Source organism: Palaemon carinicauda, chromosome 8, assembly GCF_036898095.1.
Source record: "Palaemon carinicauda isolate YSFRI2023 chromosome 8, ASM3689809v2, whole genome shotgun sequence".
NCBI classification, from domain to species: Eukaryota; Metazoa; Arthropoda; class Malacostraca; order Decapoda; family Palaemonidae; genus Palaemon; species Palaemon carinicauda.
In genome coordinates, this window is record NC_090732.1 from 74,391,764 (window position 1) to 74,401,322 (window position 9,559).

Genomic DNA, 9,559 nt, shown 5'->3' on the forward strand with positions numbered 1-9,559 from the left:
CGCAAAACTTATTTTTTCATAGAGTTGGAAAGTGTTTCTAGATGATCTGGCTATCCATGCCAATCTTTTTTTTTAGCCAGATATGGCGTATATATAGGTATGTGTTCGATTTTCCTGTGATTGCCATTTTTTCGTTTTTTCCCATTTTTTTCAAAATTACTACGTACTAAGGAACTATCACAGAGTATTGATTCATTTATATGTTTATTTGTCGAAAATGTGCCTTCATGGTTTGCCTAGCACGTGGCTGAAATTTTTTTTTTTCTGAAATGCCGTATATTAGAATGGCCATTTTTCCGCGAGTGCCCCTTTTTATTTGTTTTGCATTTTTTTTGCTTAGTCATGTTACCGTAAGGAATTGGCAAGTAGTGTCGCAAAACTTATAATTTTATAGTGTTGGAAAGTGTTTCTAGATGATCTGGCTACCCATGCCTATCTTTTTTTTTAGCCAAATATGGCGTATATATAGGTATGTGTTCGATTTTCCTGTGATTGCCATTTTTTTGTTTTTTCCCATTTCTTTCAAAATTACTATGTACTAAGGAACTATCACAGAGTAATGATTCATTTAGATGTTTATTTGTCGGAAAATGTGCCTTGATGGTTTGCCTAGTACGTGGCTGAAATTTTTTTTTCTGAAATGCCGTATATTAGAATGTTGGCCATTTTTCCGCGAGTGCCCCTTTTTATTTGTTTTGCATTTTTTGCTTAGTCATGTTACCGTAAGGAATTGGCAAGTAGTGTCGCAAAACTTGTATTTTTATAGTGTTGGAAAGTGTTTCTAGATGATCTGGCTACCCATGCCTATCTTTATTTTTAGCCAGATATGGCGTATATATAGGTATGTGTTCGATTTTCCTGCGATTGCCACTTTTTCGTTTTTTCCCATTTCTTTCAAAATTACTACGTACTAAGGAACTATCACAAAGTAATGATTCCTCTAGATGTTTATTTGTCGGAAAATTTTGTTTACTTCTTTTTTGATTGAATATCATCAAATTTTTTTAGCTAAAATATTATATTGTTTTACATTTTTTTTTTTCGATTTTATTTCCCTTCAAAAAAAAATTTTTGGGTCAGAATTTTAATTTTATAGTCGTAAAATAATCGACAATTATCCAGCAACCCACCATACAATTTTTATGCATATCCAATAATAATTAGATTAGTAAATAACACCTTGAAATTGACATAACCTTCCTACATTTCAAGTGGCAGATTAGGGAGTCTGAGTCAGTGTGGTTGGCGGCCATTTTGTGGACATATCCGAAGCGTAAGCTGCCCTATCTATATATATTCTTTTTCCCTATAGAATTTGTGATATTTTGGTATATTTTTACCTGCATAAATATCATATTATATATTAAATATATGTATTTTTTTACGAAATTTCTAAGTACTCGAAAAATTACCTTTAGATATGGCCCCTGATATAAATGTAATTTACAAAATAATGAAGATTTTTTTACATATTTCTATTTTAGGATAACATATGTTTATTCCCTAAAAAAATTAGCCACTTCCTATTTCATTTGGGTACCCCAAAAAATTCATGAAATTTGGACAATTTTTTTGGCCAAAAAAAGTTACCCTTTTTTTCTCATTTCAGATCTTCACCTCCATGGGTCTGACTTCATCCAAAATACATCAAGATGTGTCCTAAACATTCCAGAATCAATTCCTAAAAGGATTTGTGTATATATGTATAAACTTTTTTTTTATGAATTTTTATGTCAGGTCTTTTTTTTCTACTTAATTTTTTAAAATATTTATAATAAATAGTTTTTCTGCAGATGAGTAGTATTTATCTTTACAGTTGTTTTAAGCATTCATTGAAGTTTTTTTTGGCAAAAGAAAAAAGAAGGTTACTGCAAAAAATTATTTTTCAAGAATTTTTTTGGGCGTCGGGGTCGTTCGCGTCCGAGTATACCCTTAAAGGGGTGTCCGAGGAGCGTACCTATCCAGGGTTAAATCTAATTTAGAAAAAACACTGGATCCTGACATAGTTGCAAACATGTCTTTCGGATTTGGTAAGGGATGTTGAGCTACTTGCAGTTGTGGATTTAATGTTACTTTGTAATCTCCACATAACCTAACCTGTCCACTTTCCTTCACAATAGGAACTAATGGTGTAGCCCAATCTGAATATGTAACCTTTTCCCAGGAACCTTCATTTTCTAATCTCCTGATTTCTGTTTCAATTGCACTTTTCAATGCATACGGTACTGGTTTCTGAGCACAAAATCTAGGTGAACTGTCAGGTTTCAAAACTAAAATTGCATTTGCGTTCTTTACTGTACCTACTTTATCTTAAAATACGTCTTGAAACTCTGATATGATATTATCCATAGATATTTCATTTTTGAATTCATCTTGTCTACCTGTAACCTTCAAAATACTAGGCCAATCTAACTTCAAATACTGTAGCCAATCTAAACCTAGCAAAGTTTGTCCATTACCTTTTACTAGTGTTAATGGCATTCTCTCTAATTTCTGTTCTTTGTGCTGTACTTCTACGTTCGAAGCACCTATTACCTGAATATCAAAACCATTATAACCTTTCAAAACTCCATTTGTACCTTCTAATAATAAATTAGGAATGCTTTTAGCCGTTTTCTCAGATATAATTGATACATCGGCTGCTGTGTCAACTTGCATCAAAATTGGTTTACCATTTATGATTACTTCTACCATGATATGTTTCTTTGCACCATTGTTGACGGAATTAATGTGAAACGCAAAATCAGTTTCTGACCTAACCTAATTATCATGACCATTTTCCTCATTATTCTCTTGACCAATAGTATCACCTGTAGCATTTATTTTCTTTGCTTACTGTTTAGGGAATCTACAAGCAGTTACAAAATGACCCATCTTTCTGCAATTCTGGCATGTTTGTCCAGTAGCAGGGTATTTCTTTGCTTTGTATGCAAGATGATCAGTTTTACCACACCTATAACACTTGGGTATTTCCTGTTGTTTCTGAGTATAAGCCTGATTCTGATATTTATGACCATCATTGTTAGGCACTTTTCTATGACTAGGCTTTGACATATTCCTTCTCTGATTCTCATTGGTTTTCCACTTAGAACCTACTGTATTAATTTTAGAATTTTCCATTCTATTGCTTGTAGAACTACCTATTATGTTACTTTGCCTATTTGATGTTTCTAAAGCTCTGCCTGTTATCAATACATTTTCTAATGTTAAATCTTTATCTTGCAATAATTTCTTTCTTAGCTCTTGTGATGTGCAATATGTAATCACTTGATCTATGATAACATTTTCTAACTCTAGAAATTCACATGAAACAGCTAAATTCTTTAGTCTAGTCACAAATGCATCTAAACTTTCATTTTCTTTCTGATAAGGCTGCGCTGAAAACTGATATCTTTCAAAAGATTTATTGAGCTGATGATCAAAATATGTGGTAAGAGCCTTAATTGCAGCTTCACTTGTGTCATCTGTAGGCTGCAAAGTCTTAAACACTTCCCGAACTTCCCTACCTGCTGTATGAAGTAATAATGCCTTCTTTTGGGCATCCTTTATGTTCCTGAATGCTTCTAAATAAATCTTAAATTCCTCACACCACTGTTGCCATCGTGTTGCAACAGAATTGGGCTCAGCTGTGATGCTAAATCATTCAGGATGTTCAATGTCAAAAGGCATTTTGAGTCTTACCTTATTACCTACAATTGGTTAAGCTACTGTTCTAAAGTCACAAGTTTACTTCCTACCTGTTTTATAGCCTACCCAACCTCACAATATACTTTTTTTGGTTTATGTTTGTTTGATGAAATTCCTGTTCTGCTGCTTGTACAATCTTCATTGAGCTTTTTTCCTCTTGTCCATCGATGTGCAAAAGGTCCTTCTCTTATGCTGGCCATCCATCAACATAAGGCCCAATGTTTCTTCTGCGTGTGTTCGTCCTTCTGTTTGTCGCCAATTAATGTGTTGATAGGATGTTTCTATTAAACATAATAATTACCTGGAACATAGATGAAGAATTGTTAGCAATTATTTCTCAGCTGATCCCATCTTTGGTCGTCAGTTAATGTGTTGATAGGATGTTTCTATTAACCATACTAATTACCTGGAACATAGATGAAGAATTGTTAGTAATTATTTCTCAGCTGATCCCATCTTTGGTCGTCAATTTTTCTTGGTGGGATTTTAATGATACATTGCTATTCTTAAAATACACTTTAATAACTATTGTGACTACATTGTTCTATGACAGCTGACTCCTAAGTGCGTGTGGGCGTCATACACAATCTGACAAAACCAAAATATTGGTAAACAAAAGAGCATCGCTCTGAAAAGACTTAAATCCTACTCCAGTACAAAACTATAAAGAATTACATCCTATCTTTGAGGTAATCAACAAATGTTTGAATCCTAATACCAAAATAAATCATTACACTTATGTACAAAGCATAACATGTTTTATTCATGCAATATGATGCAATGTTGCGCAATACCTGTAACACTTGAAATAATATAGTACATTATTACAATAATACATAACAGCCATTGAACACTCCATGTCATGAGCAACCTCCAAAGAAGGAAATGTTTCGATGAGTACAAACCATTGAAAAATGTTCAATCTTAATATAAGTATATAGAACATATACATGAGAAATATGATGGAAAATAATTATGTAATAAAAATTTCTACAAAAAATAAAAAAATAAAACATTATGGCTAAGGCTACATACCACAATGGAAATTCGTGCCAAACATCTCGGAAATCATTACAGATTCATGAAGAACTATCAATGACACTGTGGTAGAAATTTGAAGGGAATTCTCACATCAGGGAAACACCAGTACCTCCAAAGTTGGTCTATTAGACAACCTAAGGTGGCAAATTCACTTTTCTGCAAAAAGGAATCGATTTACAGGAACCATGTTAGTTATAGCACACTGGGATCAGGAGTTGCAACGGCTCTCTCGCCTACGTATTTAATCTTATTCCATATTCTTCGAGACATGGCTAACTCTGTTCGAGGAAGGAAAGCCGTGGTATATACATGATAATTCTAAGGGTACTCGCTCCGGACTAAGAACCTCGTGATACCTCTAAAGGTAAAATTCTCTGGTATATCACTCGCAGAAATATCCAAAGTAGAAAGCAGCATTTGAGGAACTACCATCAAGATACTATGGCTCGAGCCCAAAAAATGAGCTAACATACCTCATTTTACTGTACACATTTTGGACTTAAATCATGTTAGTAAAAACTATGATTCTGTTTATATAAGAAACATTCTCATGATTATGTGATTTCTTACCATTTCATTTATTGTGAAAAGTCTATTGGAGGTTAAGTTATGCTATACTTGGCTACCACATGTATTTTTTGGCTCAAGCAATGTCTTCCTGATGTGAGAGTTCCTCTAGGCAGCTTTCTACTTGGGATATTCACTGTAAGCGATATACCAGAGAATTTAACTTGTAGAGTCATCAGGGGGTTTCAACCCACAAAGCAAATATCCGAATGATATCGAGTATGTAACCAGGAAGTGTTTAAAAGAATCCCGGTTATCCTTCCCCGAATAGAGTTAACTATACCTCAAATTACATGGGATAGGATTGGATACATGGGAGAGCCGATACCAGTGTATTACTGTAAACACGTTCGCTGGTTCTCCATTCCTTCTTGCAGCTGCCATATTGTTGCTTGCTTAGGAGTTTCTCTGCATTGTTTTATCAAAGTTTTTGCACTTGTTTTGATTATGGATGCCACTGCTTCTTCGTCATTGGTCAAGTTGGGTACAATCTTTTTTACGGGAGAATTTCATATCTCCTGTTTCTATTTCGTCACTGTCACATGCTCGAAGCTGGTTACTCATAATTCTAAATTGCTCTGTGTTTTATATTAATTCATTATCTAACCCTGGTAAAGAATGTTGCTTATATGATTGAACAATTGTTCTATTATTTCAAGTTAGACATTCGCTTTACTGCATGCTTGTCTCACCTAGCCGTTGGCATAGGCTAGCCGTTGGCATAGGCTAGCCGTTACCCCTAGCCCATGGCCTAGGTTAGCTATTATCCTACCTCATCCTCCCTTTCTTGCCAATTAACCTTATGGTCTATCTAGCAGTTGGCATTCTTCCCTTCCTATTGATATGCGATAGTTAGGAACTGCCTCCATAAAGGGATTCCCCAGGGAGTTGTAGATTGATGGACACAGTTTGCCAAGGTCGACATTTTCCACTCTTTATATTTAGCCTTAGTGTTTGGATAGATGACATTGGTTGTGGGAACTGGTTCCGTTTGCCTACCTTTTGTTGATTCCATTAGAACAAAACTAATTCTTTTCTAATATCAACAGGTAGGCCTTCCTTACCTGCTGCCTTACCCTTCTCCTTGGCTATTTTTGCTATTTTTGGCTGTTCAGCAGACAGTTGGGAGACTCATTCCCTGTGCCTACTTACTGTAGATCCCATGGAACGACTTCAGATTGTTTTAATACTACAGTTGTCCCTTCCTTTCCCGCTGCCTTACTATCTTATAAGTCCTTTACTCCCTCTCCCTGTTATACTTCGTTCCCCCTAGCTTAGAACTTCCGTTTCTTTGCCTAGTCTGATCTTCCCTGGCATTTGAGGAACCCTCAATTGCTTTATACCTAGATGGGCAGGCTTGGGGAGACTGTTAGTATTCTTTCAGGTTGGCATGTCAATAATCCTAGTTTGGGTTAGTTCTCTCTTCCACCTAAGCAGCCTCCTCCAGGTAAGCCACCTGCCCTTTCTCATTCCTTGTTAAGCAACATAGTCTTCTGTGCTGTGGAACTACAGTTCTTTTGCCTAGTCTGGGTTTCCCTAGTATCTGAGGACTCCTCCATTGCAGCATGTATAGACTAGCCAGCTTGGGGTTTCTGTCTGCGTACTGCTAGATAGGCCAAGGGATCTGATCCTAAATATGGATCATCTCTCATACCGCGTTAGCAGTCGTCTTGGGTTTGGTAGACACCTCCCTCCAGTAGGCTATGTGTCTCTCGCTGTGGAGCTTTGGTTCCTAAACTAAGTCTGAATTTCTCTGGCTTTACTGATCACAACATTGTCTTATTTTCCTGTCTTGCCGGTATGAGTGTCGTTAGCACTAGATGTTTGTAGGCAGGGATCTCTCAATCTTTAATTAAAAAGAAAACAGTCCCTCTGCCGCCTTAGCCGTAGCCTTACACTTGTCGGCTGCACTACAACCTACCTTCCACCTTCCTCCAGGTCTGGCTTCCTGAGTACTTGGCACATTTACCCCAAAGGGTTATTTTGGTAACATATATCACCCTAGCCTAGATTTTTTCCTTGTCGGTAACTTGCCATATGGATCGTGTATCCTTCTCATTATACCAAGTGACCTTACACAACCAGCTCATTAGCCTGATGTCTTCCTCAAGGAGTTTGCCTGCCCTCTTCTATTATTAGTTAGCAAACTTCCTATTATACGTGGTATATTTAAATGGTTAGAACAATCCTTCATTCTTCCCAGTATGTACTACACTATAGCTTACAATAAGCGGTTGTGTTATAATTTCTCTTCCAATAATATCTGAGGAACATTTTCTTCTAAATTGATCAATTGGATACCTCCTAGTTGTCAGGTTCTTATCGAATTAGTGAATCCTTTGTATCCTAGCCATTTCAGATGGCTCTCATTAATTTCTGTGGGATTTTTACTGAACTACTAGTATATCATTCCTCTTACCCTCTGACTAGTTGCCTCTGGGATTGTCCCCGGGTTGCCGATTTAGCAATGCCTACTTGCAGCGTAGTGTCGACTTACCTGCCGAGTAAGGGAAGGTTAAACCTTGGGCAAATGTCGGCAACACAGCTGCCACCTTCGGACACAGCTGCTACCGCCTTAGGTTTAATGTTAGGTCGAGTATTACTAGACTGGCTGAAGGAAATGAATTGGAATATATCATCATTGAGGGAAATCAGAAGAGCTGTGAAGGTTATATATGTTGGTGTGGTACTTTTATAAACACACATCAGTGTTCTATCTCATGTCTCTTCAATGTGATATATAGTTGTTTGAATTGTAGGTTACTTTTTCTGAATAAGTCTATGTAAGTTAACTTTTAAACAGTTTATTAGTAGCTCCATGACAGGAGTATGGATGGTTTGATCGGATGACCATTCCGTAAGACAATTGAAATAGAACTAACAAAAATATCAAGTTTGGTGATAACGTCTCATTAGTTATTTCTGCATTTTACATAAATAAGATTACACAAGATTACTACCGGAACACATCTGTTTCCGTGCAAAGATCAAATAAGTCGACTATTTCTCACCGGATGCTTGTGTTGTGTTTACTCTTCATACAAAATGTTACATTATAATGATTTAGCTTGGTCTTGACTTACGTATCCTGTTATGACTTAACGTTCCCACACTCCTAACTTCTCCATTGATTCCTTGGGTCATGGATTTTATTATGTATAAATTACATTAGCTCGGACAGCTACCTTCAATTAATTGAAATATAAAAAGTACGTTAAAAATATGTCTTCTAGGAGTGTGAATGGATATATATATATATATATATATATATATATATATATATATATATATATATATATATATATATATATATATATATATATATATATATATATATTCAACTTTAGCCACAAACAAGTGATTAAGGATGAATGTTCAAATAGGTAAAATATAAAAAAAATACTTACCAACCGGATATTGTCAAAAAATAAAGAAAATGCATGGAAAATACAGATTATTATATGGTACATTGCTAGCAAATGATTACGTGGTATCCCCCCCCCCAAAAAAAAAAAAACTGATGTATTATGATTCGGTAACTTGTTAACCTCTTCCGCATGACCTGTCACCAGAGCGTCAATATAAGCATTCCGACTTTTTTCCGTCACGCTTAAATACACCAGAAATCAGCCAATTATCAAATATAACTCTTTATCAACTAGTAAAAATGTATGTGTGTGTGCGTGTGTGTGTGCGCGCGCACGTACGCGTGTGCGTGCGTGAGTCCGTCCGTATGCATGTATAAGTGCACATACATGTGCATGTATATACTTATGCGCAACTGTGTTTGCATATATATGTTTGGTATGTAGATGCATGTGTAAATCTGTTGTATAAAAATGTGTGTGTATATATATATATATATATATATATATATATATATATATATATATATATATATATATATATATATATATATATATATGTGTGTGTGTGTGTGTGTATGTATGTTTGTATATGCGTATGCATTTTCTGTGCGAAAGAGTTGATTACCCAAAGTATTTTCCAAGCGAACGCAGAGGTATACTTCTACATTCGTTTTGTTGACGGAGTATCGCCTAGAGCCCTAATCTCCGAGAAAAAAAAGATATATGTATGTATTTATGTATGTGCACATATAATGTATGTGTATGTATACATACGTATATGCATATATACATACCTACATACATACATACAGGTACATACATACATACAAACATACATATATACATACATGCATGCATACAAACATACATATATATACAGTATATAAAATATATAT